This window comes from Cupressus sempervirens, chromosome 6 (assembly GCF_028749045.1).
Source record: "Cupressus sempervirens isolate cs-2001-9-10 chromosome 6, ASM2874904v1, whole genome shotgun sequence".
NCBI classification, from domain to species: domain Eukaryota; kingdom Viridiplantae; phylum Streptophyta; class Pinopsida; order Cupressales; family Cupressaceae; genus Cupressus; species Cupressus sempervirens.
The window spans coordinates 683444118-683466651 of record NC_143123.1 but is presented as its reverse complement, the minus strand read 5'-3'; positions in this window follow the sequence as shown (position 1 = coordinate 683466651).

Here is a 22534-nt window from a genome sequence, read left to right as displayed (position 1 = left end):
TGAGTTGTTGAAACAATTCATATATTAGGGAGTCCTTGTAGGGTGGTTCCTATAATATAGGATCTAAAAAAGAAAAACATTATGTTTATTCTTATTAAATAGAGACAAAAAATCAAAGTGTGGTATTATTTGTGTAAACTTTTTTCATGCTTCCATAATTCTGCTCAAAGTCTTACATGGTATCAGCATAGCAAAATTATTCCAAGAGAAAAATTCAATTGGATAATTTTGGGGGATTTGAGCTAAAGAAAATTTAGACTGTTATGGAGAGGCCTCTAATCTAGATAGTTATGGAGTACATGGTTGATCACTCTATTTCATGTTCACATGAAATAGGTCTTTTTTTGGATGAAGAGTTTATTGCACAGATCTTATGAGATATGCTACATGCAATTTGTATTTTTCACTAAAGCAAGAAGCTATTCATACCCTATTGTATATGTCTTTGTATTGTTGTTGATTTTTTTTGGTGGAGGAGGTTAAGGTCAATATATTTTCCATGTAACCAATTTCTCATAAGTGCACAATAATTTTACCATTTCTAATCAATGACTCTAGAGTGTGAGAATTCATCCAGGGAGCAAGTTCTTGATATATTTGGAAACAAAAACTTATCAAAGAAACAAGAATCTTGTTGAAAGATTGACAAATATTGGTGAAGAAGAACTAATAGCATGGAGACATATGGTAACCACAATTCAAAGAGGGGAGGAAATATTCTATCAACTTTGGCATGGATGGACTTCTCACATAATGGATAGACAGAAAAGAAAAGTAATCCACAACATTTGAAATTAGCCTTCCACCCCATATAGAAAGATTATAGATTTTCTGAAGAGGGTTGTTGAATTTCTCAATCTCCACTGATATACTTTTCAAAGGAAGGTGCTTTAATAGTCATTCCTTTTCTAACAATTTTTGTGGAGTTCTAAGTAATCTTCTTAACCACATGCATGTCTATATTAGTCAGTTACAACTAACAATGAACAAAACAACAATAAATATATCTAGCAAATATTTAACTTTAGTACAACATATATGTATGAGCTTGAAGAAGATATGCACAATATTGTACTTGTGCCCTTTCTATATGATAATTTAGACATTTTAAGTCCTTGGGATACCACTTTCTCCATTGGCTAAGTACTGAAATAAGAGTATTGCATTCTATTTAATTTTGTGATCTAATTTCAATTAACCTCTATTGAATATTAGTTTAATTTGTATTCTATTCAATGAGCCTTGTCAGAACATACTAATTCAAAGATGGAATATACATGCTTGCAGAGTTCAAATCTTGGCAACCATAGGGATAATCACACTAATAGAAGTTGCGACCAAATCCATATGAGAAAGAGGAACCTCCAAGAAAGAGAATATCAAGGAAGACACACATCCCCCATTGAAATACCAATAGGTAGAGTGGAACAACAAAATAAAAGGATCTTTGGTGACACCATCAAAAACAAGAGGAACTCGAACCACAATAGAAGCAACTGGAACCATCACAATGGGTTCTTGAATCATGTGATCTTCTACATAATGTTGTGAGTTATTAAGCATGATTTTAAGATCATACTCATAATATGTTAGTATACATTATTTAGAGGCAAATGATTCTTAGCAAACACTCCACAAAATCACATTCATTACTCATTGATTTGAGGGGATACTTATATAATGCTATGTATTAAATATTTTCTATTGAAATGAACTATTATAAAAAGATAATAAAATACAAATAGATTTAGAAGAAAATAATAAAAGTAGACCTTGTGTAATTGAGGGCATTTGCAATATTAGGTAGACCTAGAGGAGAGCAAATAGAGTGTGCTTCAAAAGGAGGAAATTTGTGCTACATGAATGAAGTTGCACCATATTGAAAGGACCTTATAAAGACAATGTTAAGAAATGAAAAGAAATGGTAAATCCCTTGGGAGATGTGTAGATAAGTAAATACAACACAATATCTCATCATGTGTCAAGACATGAGATATAACAAACATTGAATGATACCACAAGGAAAACATCTAAAGAACATGTTAAAAAAATAAATTTGTTCTTCTTTGTTAGAAATATATTTTACTATGTTGATCACACATGTACATTGTTCAACATAGGTCATGCATTTTCCTCTTTGGCCCCTCTGATGTAGAGCCTTCCAATATCCTCTTAAGGAACCCTATTCAGCTCGAGGATTCTACAATGCCTTGGAATCCACTAAAGGAATTAGAGTTCAACTCAATGATCAATTAGAATTCTCTAACTTTTGGAAACCAATAAAACACTCCTCTTCAATAGGGTCACTCCCCTAAATCATTTCAAACAACTTGTCAATTCACCTTGCTTTTGTTTCAACTTCACTCTCCTTGGGAACACACCTAACTCACCCCTTCATTCAACCAACTCTTGATCTCTATACTCAAGGATGCCCCTAATCCTTCTAATGCTTCAACACTCTTCAAATAACATGACTAGGAAGTTCCAACCCCCACCAAACATCAGTCTCATCTCAAAATTTAAAACTGTCTTCAATAGGCCTATCCTACTAGCCCTGCTCAGTGAGTAATTTGCACTTTACTCCAAAATTTCCCACACACCCTAGTAACTCCTTCAACTTTCCAAATACCCTTTATTGAGTTCTTAAAACCCTGTAAATCTCAGTCCTTCAACCTATGACTAGTGATCCTTTCTATGGCTATCTCTACTTGCACCTAGGTCTAATTAGCCCTCCATTTACAAAGCAACTCCTCCTTGCACACCCCCCAACATTCCAAACCATGAAATAGTCTTAAGGAAAGTATTAAATACTAGGATTTCTCAATTTTTTTGAACTCCCCTGCATTTCTAAGCACTCTTTCATCAAACCCTCATTTAAAAGGTCAATAACCTAGTGCTCTCTAGAAAAGACGCTTAACAGAGACACAAAACCATTCAGATGGTTTAGACACATCAAAATATACTCCCCCAATTGTTTCCCACCATTTATCCACTTCAACCCTCAATTCCTTCTATCCACCACGTGGTGCTTTCCAAGTGCACCTTCACTATTTTGGTTCACCAGTTACTAATTGTTCTACCTCTTGGCACTCCACTTTGCATTCAAATCATAGAAATTACATATTATTTACATTCCTACATTCCTCTCCCACAAGGAACAGAGACACCATAGAAAGTGGGAGAGGGTTTAACTCATCCTCTTACAAAATTGTTATCAAACTATCACGTTCCTTGTGACAGACATTAGAGAACTCCAGATAGTTTTGTTAGAAAAAATTTGCTAAGATATATAAACAAGGTTGAAATAGACTTTAAAAAGCATGGTAGTCCTTCTAAGGAAACAAAATAGTAAATTTTTAATGGAAAGAACCTTATTTGATTACCAACTGAATCTTGAAACAGTGAACTGTCTTTGTGACAGTAATTGCAGAATTCTTTTATTTATTTATTTACTTTTCCCTTGATACATTCACTTGATCTCGCTTACCACCAGTTGTGTCTTATAAAAGACATTACTTTCTAGATAATTTTCCCTCTAGCTAACTCCCAAAACTGACTCAAAGATCCCTTGGGTTGATCAACTATCCCTTAACTACCATATGACAGTCATAACAATCTTTTAATAACAATTATTATTAGTTTGTTGTCACTTTGCCTCTTTTGGTGACTTAAGACCTTGGACATATTTAATACCATACTTAAATGAACTTTTAATACCTAAATGATGTATCTAAACCATAAAAATCACTCTAAGACCTAATTCCAACCATCTAGGCCTATTATGCCAATATAGGCATTCAACTACCTATTACATCCATTTTTTCATTTTCAAGTCTTTATAGTTTTAGGCCTTGTTTATTACATCAAATGGCTTTAGATGCCATGTTAAATCAAATCAAATGACCCTTTACATCTCTCTCATTACATTGAATGACTCTTAACTCCTCACTTGTGCCATTTGGCCTAAGTTTGCCCATTCTTGGCAATGTATTACAAATTTGACAATTTTCATACTTCCATTACATTTTGATGGCTTTAATAGCCATGATTCATCATCAAATGACTTTACATATCTTCATTAGGAATTGATTGGCCCTGGTACCTTCATGGTCTCCTTCATAACTCCTAGTGTACCTTGTAGTTTCATGTGTCCATTGGGTGCCCCTACATCATGCTCTCTGACTTCAAATGTTTCCCAGTCCCTAGGAAACTATGTACTTGCAAAATAAACATTAGGAAAAACATTTTCATGTTCTTGAAAAGCTCTCAACTTCATCCTTGCTGCATATTTGTTTTCCTGACACTCCATGCCTTCTAAGTTCTGTGAACTCCATATTTTTGCACCTCAAGCTTAGTATAGACACCCTTGCATAATGCTAATGTGTGACCCTTCTTTTCCATCTACATAGTAGCCTCTTTGAGCTTGAAAACCCCTACCTTATTCCTGTACCTTCTTCTTCTCTTTTTAGGTGTAGTAATCATCAACCAAATAAATAGAATTAAGAAGCAATAACACGCTCCTCCTAGAACATGACTCTTGGTAATCATTTCCATCTTTTCCACACTAGGAATCTCCATCATACTCTCATATGCCTACAACAAAATCAGAATAATAAACCAAAAATAGCTCATTCCTTTCATATTCACATAGTTCTCCATGCTTGGAATGTAATCACCTTGTTTAGCCTTCCCTTGGATCTTCATCTCCATTGTCTTCTCGTCCTTAGTCTCTTCACACCTTGAGACCACTACTGCTATTTGCAACATATCTTCATACCCTTTCCATTTACCTTGGCATTCCAACTCCTTGTTGGTGGTTACCTCATCAACCTCATACCTCAGTATTTTAGGCAAAAAATTGTGCCCCATTTTTTTCTCCTATTTGTAGTGGACATAATATTGTTCCAACCAATATCATCTCCTTTCCCTCAAGCCCTTCAAGACCTAATCTTTTTTTTTCTTCATCAACATCCCTTCTCTTTACCTCTGCTACAACCTTTTGAACCTTTTTGGCATTAGGTTCTCCTTGCTCTTCAACACTTGACTGCTGCTCATTTGTTATTTGTCCTCCAAATGGACAACTTGTCTTCATATCATCCTTTTCTAGGATCTTTTACTCAACCTCATACACATCTACATTCTTATTAGCTGCCTGTTTCAAAGCATCATCCTTCTTTATCAAAGCATCTTCCATTGCTTCACCATGTTCCTCTTTTCTTAGGAACCTTTCCTTCTCAAAGATGTCGATGTTCGCTAACACTTTCCAAGTTGTCTTGTGCTCCTCCAATGGTGTTAATACCATCTTCTCTCCATTATTTGTGAAAGTGTAGGTGTTCTTTCTGCCATCATGTAGGGATCTCTTCTCAACCTACCAAGCCCTTCCTAAAATCATATGACAACCACTCAAAGATACAATGTCACATAGTATAACATCATTAGATGATCCAATGGTGAAGGGAACATAAGCATGCTCCTTCACATCAACACAACATCCAACATCCAATCCTTGTGCTTTGTAAGGCCTAACATGTGCTATTCTTGGTAGATTCAATTTATTAACCATCTCAAATGAAACAAGATTTGTAAATGAACCACTTGAAACAACAACCTTACAAATTTTACCTTTACATTTGCATTGTGTCTTGAATATTTGGTACCCCTAATTGTGCTTTGTATCCTCAGCCATGATGACCACCATACCTGCTATGAATTCTTCTTGAAACAACAACCTTTGAATTCACCTTTCAATCTAAGATCTATCTGACTTTTAATCACCACTTTGGAACACTCCTGGAGGATGATTCAACTCCAAGGCCTCAACAAAGGATTCCTTGTCTTCAAAACCTCAGATCTTCATCCCAAACCATCAACAACTAGATCTCCAAGTTCTCCACAAAGGATTCTATTGAGCTCTAATACCACTTGAGGTAGAGCCTTCCAATATCCTCTTAAGGAACCCTATTCAACTCGAGGATTCTACAATGCCTTTGAATCCACTCAAGGAATTAGAGTTCAACTCAACAATAAATTAGAACTCTCTGACTTTTGGAAACCAGTAATCACTCCTCTTCAATAGGTTTACTCCCCTAAATCATTTCAAACAACTTGTCAATTCACCTTGCCTTTGTTTCAACTTCAATCTCCTTGGGAATACACCTAACTCACCCCTTCATTCAACCAACTCTTGATCTCTATACTCAAGGATGCCCTTGATCCTTCTAATGCTTCAACACTCTTCAAATAACATGACTAGGAAGTTCCAACTTGTAGCAAACATTAGCCTCATCTCAAACTTCAAAACTGTGTTTAATAGGCCTATCCTACTAGCCCTACTCAGTGAGTAATTTTCACTTTACTCCAAAATTTCCCAAATGCCCTAGTAACTCCTTCACCTTTCTGAATACCCTTTATTGAGTTCTTAAAACCCTATAAATCTCAATCCTTCAACCTATGATCGGTGATCCTTTCTATGGTTGTCTCTACTTGCACCTAGGTCTAATTAGCCCTCCATTTACAAAGAAAATCCTCCTTGCACACCCCCCAACATTCCAAACCATGAAACAGTCTTAAGGAATGTATTAAATACTAGTATTTCTAAATTTGTTTGAACCCCCATGCATTTATAGCACTCTTTCATCAAACCCTCGTTTTAAGGGTCAATAACATAGGTCTCTCTAGAAAAGACCCTTAACAGACACAGAAAACCATTCAGATGGTTTAGACGCATCAAAATATACTCCCCCATTTATTTCCCACCATTATTTATCCACTTCAACCCTTAGTTCCTTCTATCCACCACGTGGTGCTTTCCAAGTGCACCTTCACTATTTTGGTTCACCAGTTACTAATTGTTCTACCTCTTGGCACTCCACTTTGCATTCAAATCATAGACATTACATATTATTTACATTCCTACATTCCTCTACCACAAGGAATAGAGACATCATAGAAAGTGGGAGAGGTTTTAACTCATCCTCTTACAAAACTATTATCAAACTATCACGTTCCTTGTGATAGACATCAGAGAACTCCCGATAGTTTTGTTAGAAAAAATTTGCAAAGATATATAAACAAGGTTGCAATAGACTTAAAAAAGCATGGTAGTCCTTCTAAGGAAAAAAAATAGTAAATTTTGAATGGAAAGAACCTTATTTGATTACCAACTGGATCTTGAAACAGTGAACTGTCTCTGTGACAGTAATTGCAGAATTCTTTTATTGTTTTTTTTTGCCTTGATACATTCACTTGATCTCTCTTACCACCTATTGTGTCTTATAAAAGACATTACTTTCTAGATTTTTTTCCCTCTAACTAACTCCCATAACTGACTCAAAGACCCCTTGGGTTAATCAACTATCCCTTAACTACCATATGACAGTCATAACAATCTTTTAATAACAATTATTATTAGTTTGTTGTCACTTTGCCTCTTTTGGTGACTTAAGACCTTGAATATATTTAATACCATACTTAAATGAACTTGTAATACCTAAATGACCTATCTAAACCATAAAACTCACTCTAAGACCTAATTCCAACCATCTAGGCCTATTATGCCAATATAGGCATTCAACTACCTATTACATCCATTTTGTCATTTTCAAGTCTTTATAGTTTTATGCCTTGTTTATTACATCAAATGAATTTGCATGCCATGTTACATCAAATAAAATGACCCTTTACATCTCTCACATTACATTGAATGAATCTTAACTCCTCACTTGTGCCATTTGGCCTAAGTTTGCCCATTCTTGGCAATGTATTACAAATTTTACAATTTTCATACTTCCCTTACATTTTGATGGCTTTAATAGCCATGATTCATCATCAAATGACTTTACATATCTTCATTAGGCATTGATTGCCCTTGGTACCTTCATGGTCTCCTTCATAACTCCTGATGTACCTTGTAGTTTCATGTGTCCATTGGGTGCCCCTACATGATATTGTGTTTGACATTCTTCTAAGTTGTCAGATTCATACTGCATCTACTCAAGCATTTCATAGATAGTGTTGTATTTCCATTTCTTTTTTATATTATCATAGATAAGACTCCCAATGTCATGATTATTTCTCCATGCAGGAAGCCATGGATTCAACATACATTTTGTGTGCAACATTAGTTTATTGAGGACTTGACGTGAAAATAGGCAGACCACTTGGAAACATTTAGTTATGGTCCACCTACTTTCATGTCAATTCCTCAATAAACTAATGTTGTACACAAATTGAATGTTGAATCCATGGCTTCCTTCATGGATAGATAATCATGATGTTGGGCTTCTTAACTATGGCAATATAAAAAGGAAATGGAAATGCAACACTATCTATGAAATTCTTGAGGAGAAGCAGTATCAATCAGAAAACTTAGAAGAATGTCAAACAAAATCTCCATGAGAGGGGCCAAAGAGGAAAGTTCATCACCTATGCTAAAAAACGTACACAATCAACATAGTAAAATTTATTTCTAACAAAGAAGAACAATTTTTTAAAAATATATTAGCAAGCCATCGCAATTATGGTAGCAAGGTCCGATAGAACACCTTTGGAACAAGAGCACTATCATCGCATATCTATCACACTTGTGATGGATAAAGATGACAAAGAGCTATCACACCCACAACATTGTTGTTGCATTACATCATTGTTGTGATGGGAATTCTAATTCTTGATTATCGGTCATATAGCACAAGCATCTCTATTCAAACAACAAAGTGAAACTATTAAATGTCATAATTGTGAAGGCAGCTTCTCACAATTATGAAAATGTCATAGTGACCTCTTGGCCTTTGCTTCTACCAAATTGTGATGTCTTTTTCATCATAATTATGATAGACAAGGTTGTCGTTGCAATATTTGACACCAAAAGTGTGATGCCAATCTGACAAGAGCTAATTTTTGGTACTATCACTTGGGTGACAGTTTTCCATCACAATTGTGACATTGTATCATCATAATTTAGGTCCAAATGTAGTAGTAGAAGTACCAAAATAGAGTGAAGAATAACAAAGAATAGGTAGAAATAGAAAAGTTAAGTGGTGTACACTTAAACTTTTGGAATTTGGGAGAGAATGAGAAGCATGTGTAGAGGAAGAGTTTAATATCCCTACTCCTGAAAGAATCTAATAAATATCTCATAATATTAAGCTACTAAATATGAGACAATAATAGCTATATAAGGATAATATATTCAGATAATTTTAACATTTAAACTTATATATTAATAAGTGTAAATTAATATTAATAATAACAATATAGAACTATTAAATAAAGAAATAATATTTATTATCATTTCATTATATTATTAATTTAATAATAAATAATCTAATACTATAACATAGTCAATCTATGACTATAACTCTTATAATATAAAGTATATCTCAATGCAAAATAATACTTCAATCTCCAATTTTGAATGAACTGGGATAATGATTAGAAATAACAAATATAAGTGAATTTTCAATATCAATATCTATTGTGAATCTATATCAAGAAGTATGCCTAACCTTATTAAGGAACACTAGTTTATGAAAGTTTATATTGCAACAAAGAAAGTATATAGATATCACTATGAAGAAGTGAGAAGCCACTAGAGCTTTGAAGAGATAAACCATAACTGCAACAATAACCTAAGTATTTGGTAATGTATAAATTTATTTTGATTATTATTATTAAGAGATATTTGAAAAATTTAAATAAATGAGGGGAAAGAGTTGGAATTAAGGTAAAACAGAAAAGGTCACCCTACTGTTAGTAGCTTTCCAAGGCTTCAATTAAGGGATAATCGTGAGGGCACACTATTACATTAGCATGTTAGGGAGAACCATGACAAAGGCACCCTACTACTTTTTGATTAGGGGAAACCCTCTAGGGAATCCTATTGTGGAAGAGATCTTGGCTACAACAAAGGAAAAATCATTACACCCCCATTACAATGATAGTTAAGGGAGAATCATGTAAGGTCACCGTACTATGTTGCAAGTGAGGGAGAACCACTGAGGACATCCTATTGTAGAAGTAGTTGAGAGAGAACTACCAAGGGCACCCTACTATGGTGATAATTAAGGGAGAACCACTAATACAATACCCTAATACATCGTGGTTATGAGAGAACTACTAAGGGCACCCTACTAAAAAGAAAATATTATATCCATAGAGACCTTAGGAGGAGATAAAGTCTCTCTTAAGGATTAAATAGAGATGAGCAATATTAATAGATATCCATAAAGGCATGGGATGAACTAAAGTCTTTCTAAGTTTACTCATGAGAATTCATCAAGTGATAAGGCAATGCATAAGCAAGGAGCACGAAGGTACTGTTATAAATTATTAATTGTATTTTCAATCAAGTATTATTATATTCTAACTTGATATTTGTAAATATACGATTGTTGTAATCTTATATTGGAATTATGTTTGCAGGATCATTGTATTGGATATTGGTGTCACATTGAAAGTTTTTATTGCTTAAGGACAAGCAATTTTGGGAAGGGTGGACTATAATGTCCCCTCTCTTGAAAGAATCTAATAAATATCTCATAATATTAAGCTATTAAATATGAAACAATAATAACTATATAAGAATAACACATTTAGATAAATTTAACATTTAAATATATCTGTAAATAAATGTAAATAATTACCAATAACAATATAGAACTATTAAATAAAATAATAATATTTATTATCATATCATTACATAATTAATGTAGTAATAAAGAATAATAAAGAATGTAATAGTATAACATAGTCAATCTATGACTATAATTCTTATAATATAAAGTATATCTCCATGCAAAATAATACTTCAATATCTAACTTTGAAAGAACTACAATAATGATTAAAAATAACAAATAGAAATGAATTTTCAATATTTCAGTGACGAATAAAGATTGAAAAGAACTTATTTGGATTATCGAACTTAGATACTCATCCAATGATTTTCTATATTAAAATAAATGATCAATTAAAAGACTTCATAACTATGTAGAGGTGTGAACTCTTCATGAAAGGAAATATATCATTCTAACCACACCCAAGATTACAACACAAGATCTAAGAATGGAGAATCAATCCCATTTACAGGGAAGAGAAAATAAGAAACTAATGGAGATAAGATGGAGGAGATCATCAAACAAGAGAATACCATATTCATCCGTAGAAAATCAATGATAAGATATTAATATGAGTATATGAAAAGGGAACAAAGGATAGAAAAAAGCAGAGGATGAGGAGGAGTGATCATCATAAAGGGAATACAATCGGCATTGGGCATCTACTTATCAAGAAAGAAAAAGTATTAGAATTTAATACCATCATCATATACACATGCTCAGTGTGTTGGTAAAAAAATTTGTCACTGTAAAATTACCTTTAAGAGATTACCTTATTTGCCTTGTAAATAGTGACAACTATGCCAATAGTTGGAGAGATTGAAATTGGTCATTACCATATTACAGTCTTCCTCTACATTTGAGAGGGGTAGGTCCCTCGTATGATGGGTGTATTTGATTTATCAATAAAATGTACTCAAACTTAATGGTTAAAGAGAGAGCTATGACGATGAATGTACCAAATGACTTCATAACTTTCTTGAATAACTTAAACCACTAATAAGAACAATCAAGAACTACACTTGAACACTAGTATTAGCTTAGTGATAATTTGATCATTCACTAACATCTACAATATTCTGTGAAAATATTAATTACAACAAGAATCAACACCCAAACAATTCAGACTTTGAAGACAAGAGAATACAAAATGCACATTCCTTTATTTCCTTGCACCAAGAACATAAGAAGAAACTAATTACAATGAAAACCTTTATACATACTTTCCAAAAACTGTCTTATCATTGAAAACATAAGTGTTCCCTTCTTCCAAATTCTAAAAAGTCCCTTATTTCATTGAGATTCAAGAATTTATAGTTATTCTAGAATAACCAACCTTCCAAGTTCGTAACTACGTCAAAAGTTAGAGTTTAAATATTTGAAATGCATATTACAACTAACTCTAACATTTTAATTAATCAAAGATATAAAAAAAATTAACTTATGAGTTACAACTAACATGTCTAGAACTTTAAATATGAAATTTTAAAAATATTCACATGATTGGTTTTGTTGATGTAGCCTCCTATCTTCATATGCTTCTTCTTTGTTTATCATCATTTTACCAGCATAGCACATACATGCCTTAATAATTTTGGATTCTTTTGAAAGTTTGAAATCTTAAGGTGATCATTTCATTTCATAGTTTTCTAGATGATGAGATTAACCTCTTAGGAATCATAGCCAACACTCTCTCTTTAAATTGTGAAGGATCCTAATTATGTTGAAGAGTTGGAGGAATCACTCTAATTTACATCCATGTCAAGAAGGAGCAAATGACTTTGGATACAATCATAATGTGTATCATCTTGATCATTAATTCTTTCACCTTTCATGGGCATAGGGAATATTTGAGAAAGGCGTGTACCCAATGAGCTTCCACCATGACTAAAATTCAATCAAACATTTCTTCATCTTCTATTTGACACAACCATGATATTTAGATATCTTTGCATACTTGTTGAATTTGTGCATCCATGCCTTACAAAAATTTGGTCAAATAATTTCAAGTAAATAGACTATGATAGTACTGAACTATTCTTTGATGTGTCTACTTGGCTGCTCTGATGCTTCTCATTATCAATATATCTCACCTGCATAGAACATGGCACAAAATATGACAATATAGGTGACGTGTTCATTATCTAAGTCACCCAAACTTCTTTCACCATTCTATGGTTTATCAATAACTTATAAACCTTTCATATACTACACAATGAATAGAGGACGAACTTCATGTGTGTTGTGTACATCTATATTTCCATCCACATCTTCAAATTCTTTTGTCAAACAATTCTTGTGTCACTCTTTCACATTTTCTTTATGGAACAAAATCTTCACTTGGCCTACGAGATATAGAATAATCTCTAGCCAAGGTAGTAGATATTTTAGAGGCTTTGGCTTGGAATACTACATGGTGCACATCCTTTACATTCTCATCATTTCACCTAGCTAGTAGACCACCACATATGCTTCACATCTTGAGGCATCTTCTCTACAAAGGTCATGACATTTTGTCAAACACTTTTATGCAACTTCGTGGATCCATATATCCTCAAAGTTTCCTCCTTAAGATGCCCACATCAAACAATGAGAGGCACTTTTCTTACCATATCAAAATAGTCCCTTTACGCACAAACTTTCTAGATGAATGGTATGCTGAGAGTTGAGAGTTGACGCATTCCATCATAGATAATACACGATATCTCCTTTTATATCATAGTTTGGGGATCAAAGCATTTTGTTAAACATATGGTGACCAATATTGACTATACCACTATATAGATATAATACTATGCACTTTTTTTGGATGGCATCGGAATGAATGTGAAAATATTCTATCAAATAGTTCACGTGCTTTGTTTGTGAGTATAACTTCCACTACCATCCTAAATGTTGCGGTTGGAAAATGAAGGAAAGTTGGTCAAATAGCCCAGATACCCAATATATGACAAGTTGATGAACAAGCACTTCAAAAAACATTTAACATGCCTTGTCTATGGTCATATCTACCACCATTATGAATGTTGTAGGATGGAGGATGAGGAGAGGCTAGTCAAAAAGGTTACGTGCCTTGACAATGGTGATCAACTCATATGCCTTGACCATATTGATTTCCTCTACTTGTAGGTTGGAAGACTTGGATGGATGGTGAGCTAGTCAATGATTTCATTCGTTCATGGTCATCTACCATTGTTCTAAATGCCATAGCTTACATAGGAAGTTCTCTATCATGTTCGTGTAGGTATTTGATAAAGTGCAACTTATGACCAATCATATACACACATGGTTCATGATTCACCTCTGATTGTATTCAACAAACATCCTATCAAAAAATTCCTGCGTATGGTTATAGTTGGATCAATTAAGAAGCACTCCATCAAACGGTTCACATGCATTTCCTACTATCAAATCATGGATTTGTAAGGACATCAACACTTTGCACCTACTAGTTGTATTTGCCACTGCATTTGTTTGGAGATATATTACCAAATAGTTCATTTGTCTTATCTGTGATTGAAGCCAAACTGTTTATGTGTCTTTCCCTATCAAAATATTACATGCCTCCAAATAAGAAGCACTACATCTATTCAAGAATGGCACTTTCAAGATAGTTATACAATTGAGGATTGGGTTAGGGTAGAAAAATTTTAGATGAAGTTAGGATTCAAACTCAAACCTCCTAACCTTAACCTTTGAAAAGGTTTTAGTACGTAGAGAGAGATAGTACATAGTGAGAGATGATTTTAGTACAAGGAGAGAGAAAAGTTTTAGTACATGGAGAGAGAAAAGTACATAGAGAGAGGTAATTTTGAATAGTTGAGAATTAACCTCTCTCTCTCTCTCTCTCCAGAATTAACTTAACCAACTCCCATAGTAAAATATATGGGTAACACAATGTAAGGAGAAGAATATGCACTCAATAATATTTCAGTACTCAACATGAATGATGAAACTTGAGTGCTCAAATAAACCTTTGTTGTCGATATATCATGAACGAAGTATGATTTGAGAGGTGATGCAATGTCGACAAAGGAATAACACTAAAAAGGAACGAAGTATGATTTGAGAGGTGATGCAATGTCGACAAAGGAATAACACTAAAAAGGATGCAAATATATATGTGATTGGTACATTGATGGTCCATTATATCAACAATAAATTCATATTGGGAGTAACTGATTGGAGGAACAATTATCTAATATGGTTATCCACCTAATATTTGGGACATCATGAATCAATTGGAACTAGAGATACTAACTCAATAGTTATCAATAATGAGCAGACCATTTAATGAACATTGCTTATACATAAGAAATTCAAATAGAGAATAGAGAGTTTGATATTTTGAATTCAAAGTATTATATAAGATATAATAGTTATTAGTAAACTACTCTGACATTTTTTTAGTACCGAGGATGTTAGAGCACATAATTACAAGGGAGTGTGAATAACATGTACTCTTGAGTAATGGAAATATCATTTGCAAATTAGATTTTATGAAGTATGATTTGAGAGGTGATGCAATGTAGACAAAGGAATAACACTAAAAAGGATGCAAATATATATTTGATTGGTACATTGATGGTACATTATATCAACAATAAATTCATACTGGGAGTAACTAATAGGAGCAACATTTATCTGATCTGGTTATCCACCTAATATTTGGGACATCATGAATCAATTGGAACTAGAGATCAAATTCAATTTTTTGAATGAAGACAAAGGTATCACTATTTAATCTAATAGAAGAATTAAGTCCTAAATTATAAAGGATGGGATAGGACAAATTGTAGAGAATGAGAATATTTAAAATAAATCTTATATGAATGGTGTTGTACAAGAAAGAACAATGAAAGAGGGAGAATTAGAATGGGAGGAAAATAAGAATAAGGTGAAAACAAATCTATGTGTTAACATTAATGCTAAAGGGATAGGTTATTGTCTCATTTGATGGACTTGATAGAATAAGTGATGATGTGATGATGTACATAATAAGTGATGATTTGATTACATGATGATCAATTATTATATTGTCATTGATGTAAAATATTGACCTAGTGTTCTTAGGATGTTTTCAAGTATAATTGGTTGGATGCATCTAGTGTAAAGTGAATGAAAGGGTCATTAAAGTAATAGGTGCAACTATTATGAGCAGTTAGTGACAATAGATAGGTGATTTGATTGGTTTATCAAATCCATGATGAATTGAGTGGATTGATCTTAGGAGGATATGCACTTGTTAATGAATTTAATTTAATTATGATATAATCTCATTATCATTACAGGTAAATTGTTTCCAAGATGGAAATATAATAGGTGAGAAACCTTTAGGTTAAGGACAGTGATTGGTAAAGTTGTGACAAACAAGTTAAAAAATGATGAGTTCTTAACTTACAATCAAGTAGACTAGAATCAATAAAAGGTGTCATGATTGCAATGACTTTTAATAAGTCATTTTTAATTAGATGATGTTAATATATGTGTGGAGGTGATGTCAGATATCATGGTGATCAAGATCAAGTATTGTGGAGAAGATTCTAGAAGAAGCCAATGACAAGTCAAAACTTGTTTGACTTCTGACACTGAATATTATTAATAAGTGGTGCAATCATGAAAGGTGAATGATGAAATAACTTAACATCTTATGGTAGTTGGATCTTAAAGGGATATTTGAATTTCCAAATGGTAATATGTTTAGGGTTTTTGTTAAGTTTGTGGAAGTTACAACAAGTGAAATTCATTAACCAGTGGATCCTAATAGGTCCTCATTGTAAATCCTCTAACAAAAATGCACTTTAATTAGTGTTCAAAATTATTCTAGAAAGAATGAACCTTATAGAGGAAAGCTCTTGATTGAGGTAGGGTTAAATCCTTTCTATAGGATGGCACTTAACCATGTCTTTGTAAACTCTAATATGGTTAAGCTCCTAATAGGGCATACTTCAGAAGGGAGAAAATTACTTCAGAGTACTTATCCCACTTGATCCAAGTTGGGTTTCCAACTAACCAAAATATCTTTGTCAATGTGTGAATGATTTCATGTGTTGATTTTTTTATTTGATAGTTTAAGTTTTATGACCAATTAGTAGTTTGTAAGGTGAAAAAGTTAGTTGAATTGTAGATTATTCATTCAAACCCCCTTCCCCCCTCTTAGCAATCTCATTACTTGGGACCAATAGTGAATCTTTCCCTTGAGTTGTTAGGCTTATTTATAAGAGAACCAGAGCTATGATATCAATTGTTAGGATTCTTAAGTAATGGGGAAGTGAATCAATACAAATAGGTAATTCAAAACTTCAACTATTAATTTGCTAACTTCAAATATTAACCTCCAAATAGCAAAACATATAACTTATGCAAGTAGATAAAATTTAACAATAGTAAACCACCTCACAATAATCACACATAATACAATGATCCTGATATCATGGAAACCCTTTTTAGAGGGTGAAAACCATGGTGAGGATAATATCCATAAGCTCACTACTATAGTAAATTATTCTCCCTATTAGGAGAACACAATTACCCTTTTTGAGGGTTCACCTTATTAGGATTCATTTGTACTTTGTTAAAAGTACAAAGAAATCTAGTAGGATCTACCTTGTTAAAAGTTTTCAATTACTCTTTCAAGAGCTTTCCTATTTAATGGATTTACAACTATAACCAATTAGGGATCACCTGATTTAGGGATTTTTCTATTGTAATATTTTAGAGAACAACTAAATCATTGATCCAGATATGGAAATCTGTTCCTGACATATCCAATAAGTTCTCTTCTCTTTTGTAATTGTTCTCTACTCTTACAAACTTTGTATCTTAATTTCAACCTTCATATATTTCATCTATTTTTTCCTTTATTAAAAAAATTATTTAAGAATTTTTTGGTTAGGCACAAATTTTTCCTCTTAATCTTGACCATTCATTCAAACTTAATGGAGGATGCTCCCCTCAATACCATAAACCATAACATAAATTTAAAAAAAAATGAAAAAATAGCAAATGCAAGAATAAAATATGGACTTCTTATTTCCGCCACAAATGCAGAATTGCAAAATTATCAAGTACAATATGCTAACCCACATGGGTGCCTTCATTATAGTAATCTGCAAGACAAGCTGCAAACTATAACCCATATTTGTTCTAGACAATGTTCAGGCCTTTCTTAAATAGGCAATTTTATGCCACATGGGCCAACAGACCCTAACAATACATATAGAGACGACCAAATACATCTTTGATAATTATTTTAGATATTTTGAGTGCCCAAATTTGGAAGGCCATAACTCTTGAACCATTGCTCTAATTGGCTATTATAAACACTTTTGGGAAATGCCAACTCCTGATCTATAGGCTCTGAACTACACAAGCACCCTTCTATCAAGTTTTGGGATATCATCTAGGCACTCTATTGCCTCACTTTTCACCCTATAATCATTTTGCAAAAATGGAGAATTTTGTGTCTTAGTTAAGCCTAGGTATGTCTGAGTCTAGTTTTAAATTCCCTTAGATAAAAAGAGTCTTCATCGAATTTTTCATCTTTCCCTTCTCCCAAATTACATGGCCAAATGGTTTTCATTTATGTTGTGAGTCTTACGAGTAGTTTAGTACCTAATCTAATGGAGATTCTTATGATATGCAAAAATCATTTACAAAGTTGAGCTTGCTCATGGCTTATCATATTTTCAATGAAAAGAAGAAGCTTGCACAAAATTGAGCTTCACCTTCTCCTCGGTGGATTTTCAACCCATGAAGGCGATTTCCTGCAAAGAGCAACAAATGATGCATATGGATCCATGTGAGAAGATAATGAGATATTTTATGGTAAATTCCTATTTTCACTACAATATACTACCTTGGGAAACATTTAGGATTCATCATAACACTTAAAATCATCTCAAGTGGAAAACTAAAAATTGACTTCTCCTTGGCAGGTTTTCAACCCATGAAGTCCATTTTTTGCCAAAAGCAATTATAAAGGAAAAGAAACAAGGAAGGGGGTCCCTTTCAACTTTCACATTCCTTTTAAACTTCTCCAAACCCAAAGGAAGTATTAACTCAAAAGATAAAGTTGAAAGAAAGACTAGGCAGAGAAATGAAAAATGTTTTCTCCTCGGTGGGTTTTCAACCCATGAGGAAGATTTTTTACATTCAAAAGAAAATCAACTTGGTAAGCAGATTGGACCCAAAAATTGTACATAAAACATCTTAAGATGATAATGGAAACAATCTAACCATTACAAGAAAGATATACTAAGCAAAATTTGATTAGGCAAATATTTTCTTACGGGGTACTTTGTTTATAATTTTCCAAAACTTAATGGGAGATGGGAAAGTAAGTACGAAAGAATAGAAAGTTACCACTGGGCCAAAAGAAATAGTGGAAAGACACCAAAATATCTATTAGAGCTCCCACATTTACTATTTCAATGGATTTATCCTTTAATTCATTAATGTGGCACGAATCCTGAAGATCAACGGGTGAATTGAGACTCCTATATAGATGGAAACATAACAATTATTCAAACTATCACTTTTTCTTGAACTGTTATTTTGTTAAATTGCACAACTTTTTAAAATAGCTTGTATTTGCAAATTCAATATCTTGTTCTTCTAATAGATCCAAAATTTCAATTCATTTCATTCTTAGACAGAATGACAACTAGGTTTGTGGGTTTTGATGGGTTGAATGGAATCAAGTCCACATTGCAAAATTTCATAGATACTTCACTCCATTTTTATGATATGCAAGATTTCTAAAAGAGGCTGAAATCATAGCCAATTCATCCCATAACTGAGAAGCTTTGAGGATGTGGGCTAGTGGAAGTAGTTAGTTTCCCAATAGTAGTCCAAGCTCCGAAACTGATTATGAATGCATATATCACTACAATCTGGATACCAGATAGATTGTGTTACTAGATGATAAAGTATTGATCTCCATTAATAGGAAAGCTATGGTAAATTGCCTTCGAGTTCCAAAATGGGAAGAGTTTTCAGATTTGACAGTGGGAGGAGCAATTTCTAAGTTCTCCGCTAAGAAGATGGTCTAGAGGAAGGAGATTATGCAGTCTTGGTTTCAAAAGTTGTGGAGTGCTAAGAGTAAGGTTCCTAAAACTCTATTTGGTACTAATCTCAAACCTAAGATTCTAGACATTTTGGTTCTCCTACACAGACTGAAAGGTGAGGTAGAAGCTCTAAATTTTGTTGAACAATATTTCTTTTTGGTACAAGTTATCTATTCAGATACTCAATATATAGATTGGGCTCATGAGGTAAGTGAAAATATTTCCAATGCTCTATGCATCACGAAGTTCTACAACACCTTCTATATGTTTTCCTTTCTTATTTACATGCTAGCTTCTCAACAATTATGGCTGGGCCTAATAAGGATAGAAAATTTTCCTAATGATGTGAAGTGTTATGAGTTCTAACCATGTTTGTAATTGCAAAATAGTTATGCAGAGTATGTCAAAGTTAATGATGCATTCACTATGAGAATTTGCAGGGAGCTCCAAGGATGCCCAAAGAGGAGATTTAGCCTAAAAGCAATGGCAATTATTAGATAGTTTAGAAGCTATTTTATCCAGTTCTCATCTTTTTCATATTTGTGCCTTGCAACTTTTGATGGATTCCCCTTGAAGTTTCCCAGATATCCAAGTAACATGATTGTGCTAATTGAGATCGTAAGGTAGGCAATCCAAGTGAACGTGCTGAGTGGGAGCTTAAAGAAGAAGGGATATGAGTTCCCTATGAAAGTAGGGGCTTTTACTTGTGAATCCAGATCTAATGCAAAGAATATGCTTAAAGTGTTTGAGATGAGGTACAAATTGGATATGTATGAGATCCTGAGACCTATATTTGATCTGAATGGATATGTTGTAGATTGGGAGTGTGATCAAACACATTACCATTGTTGAATATTATTGGGCAGATTGTAAAGATGAATTTGAAAGTCAAGATTGTGCTTACGATGTGCTCATAGTGGAGCAAATAAAAACATATAATATCAGTCTTAATGTTGAAGGATTAGAGGATGATGGCCAACATATGTATCTTAATACATATTTGACTAAGTTAAGAGGCACTCCTATCAGTTCAAAGCCTTACAAGGATGTTGAGGAAGACTTAGATATTATGATGGTCTGAATCATCAAAAGAACTAAAAAGTGGGTCGAATGGACTACTATGAGGAGTACAAGTAAAAGCACATCAGTTCAAGCTTCTCTAGTAGCTATAGCTCCTTCCTCCTCTCAAGGTGGCACAACAAGTGTACCTTGGCCATCACTCAAGGACTAGCTCAACCATCAGGGGGAGGTGACCAACCTCCAGACAAGAACATCCCTATGGCCAAGACTTGTCAAGATGGCTCCATCCCAGTTATTAGAACCCAAACTAATGCTAAGACAAAGGAGCCAAAAGATAGTGTTGTCACCCCAGTTCCCTCTCCTCATGTCACCCTAGTTCCCTCACCTCATCACAACCCAGTTTCACAAGTGGCACACTTCTACAACCAAGCAGCTCACTAGCATAGATAGTGGATTTGGGAGATGGAAGGAGCAACAACAATGAATCTACTAAATTTGATAAGGCAACTAAGAAAACCTTAGAGGTAGAGAAAGGCTAGAGCTCTTCCAAGCTCATTTCTCAGGCCTCGAAGAACCCCTTCCCCTTGACTACAATAGCAATCACTCCAATCAAGAAGATGTTTATCATAGACTCACTTGGGATGACCTCCAAGGTGATAGTCATAGATTCCTTGTTGGAGAACACTTTGGAGAAGAAGAGAAAGATGAATGATGAACACACTCCAAGGTGATAGTCATAGATTCCTTGTCTTCTTTTAGTAAGGTTAAGAAGCAAAAGACCTTGTCTATCCTTGGACAAGATCCTAAAATTGGGCACCTAACAATGGAGATTGTGAAGCCCACCAAGGATGGATGGATGGAAGATATGACTGTAGATGATTTCACTCTACACTCAATGGATCTTGGAGAGGCTAGACATGACACCAAGGTTGGCTTGTGGAAGTCAACCAATGAAGTAATTGAAGGACAACTAGAGAGCCTCAAGTTGTAAAAGGTTAGGATGAAGGTGGAGATAGAAGAGCTGAATAGATTTATTAGACAATAGGTCACTCCATTGGCAAGTATCTCTAGAATGTCAGTAATAAGTAATCCTACTTTTGTCGAAGTTCAAGCCCTTATCTCTCAGCTTCAAGAAGATAGGCACTTTGGTAAAATTGGTAAGGATTAGACTGGGAAGCTCAAATTGGAGGGAGGCTTTATTATAGAGAAAATTGGCAATGTTATCTTAAGATTAGAAATAAAGAAGGATACCATCTCAGCAAATAGAAATACTTTGGCCAGGAAAGAGTGAAGAGTGATGATTGTATCTCTCTTCTAAAGATGATTATTCAAATGAAGGATTAGGAAGCTATCAAAGCAAAGATCTTACCAAAGGGAGACAAACTTTTGTTCAAATGGCTTTAGAGCATGCAGTTCAAATAAAAAATGATCTTGTTAGTAGAGAAAGGACTTAAAGAGGCAGAGGATAAAGTAAAGAAGGACCAAGACAAAGGTTTTGAGCTCATGAAGTGACTACATATAGATTTGCAAACTAGTAGCCAAGGGAAATGACTCATTGGAATAACCATCATGTAGGAGAATTTCACCAAATTCATAGATAGTGTAATGGATGTATCCTCTAGTAATCAAAATAGAGTTGCAGAACTCTAGAAACTTAGCAAATGCATACATGTAGCCACGAAGGAATTGCAAGATCGATTGAATGCTGTGAAAGATTTGACCAAGGAACATTCTAAGTGGCTCTTGAGATACACCAACATTTATGTTCCTAAGCATAAAGAGCTAATTCCAATCATTGTTGCTACAAAGGCCTATAAGGAAAAAGTAGAAAA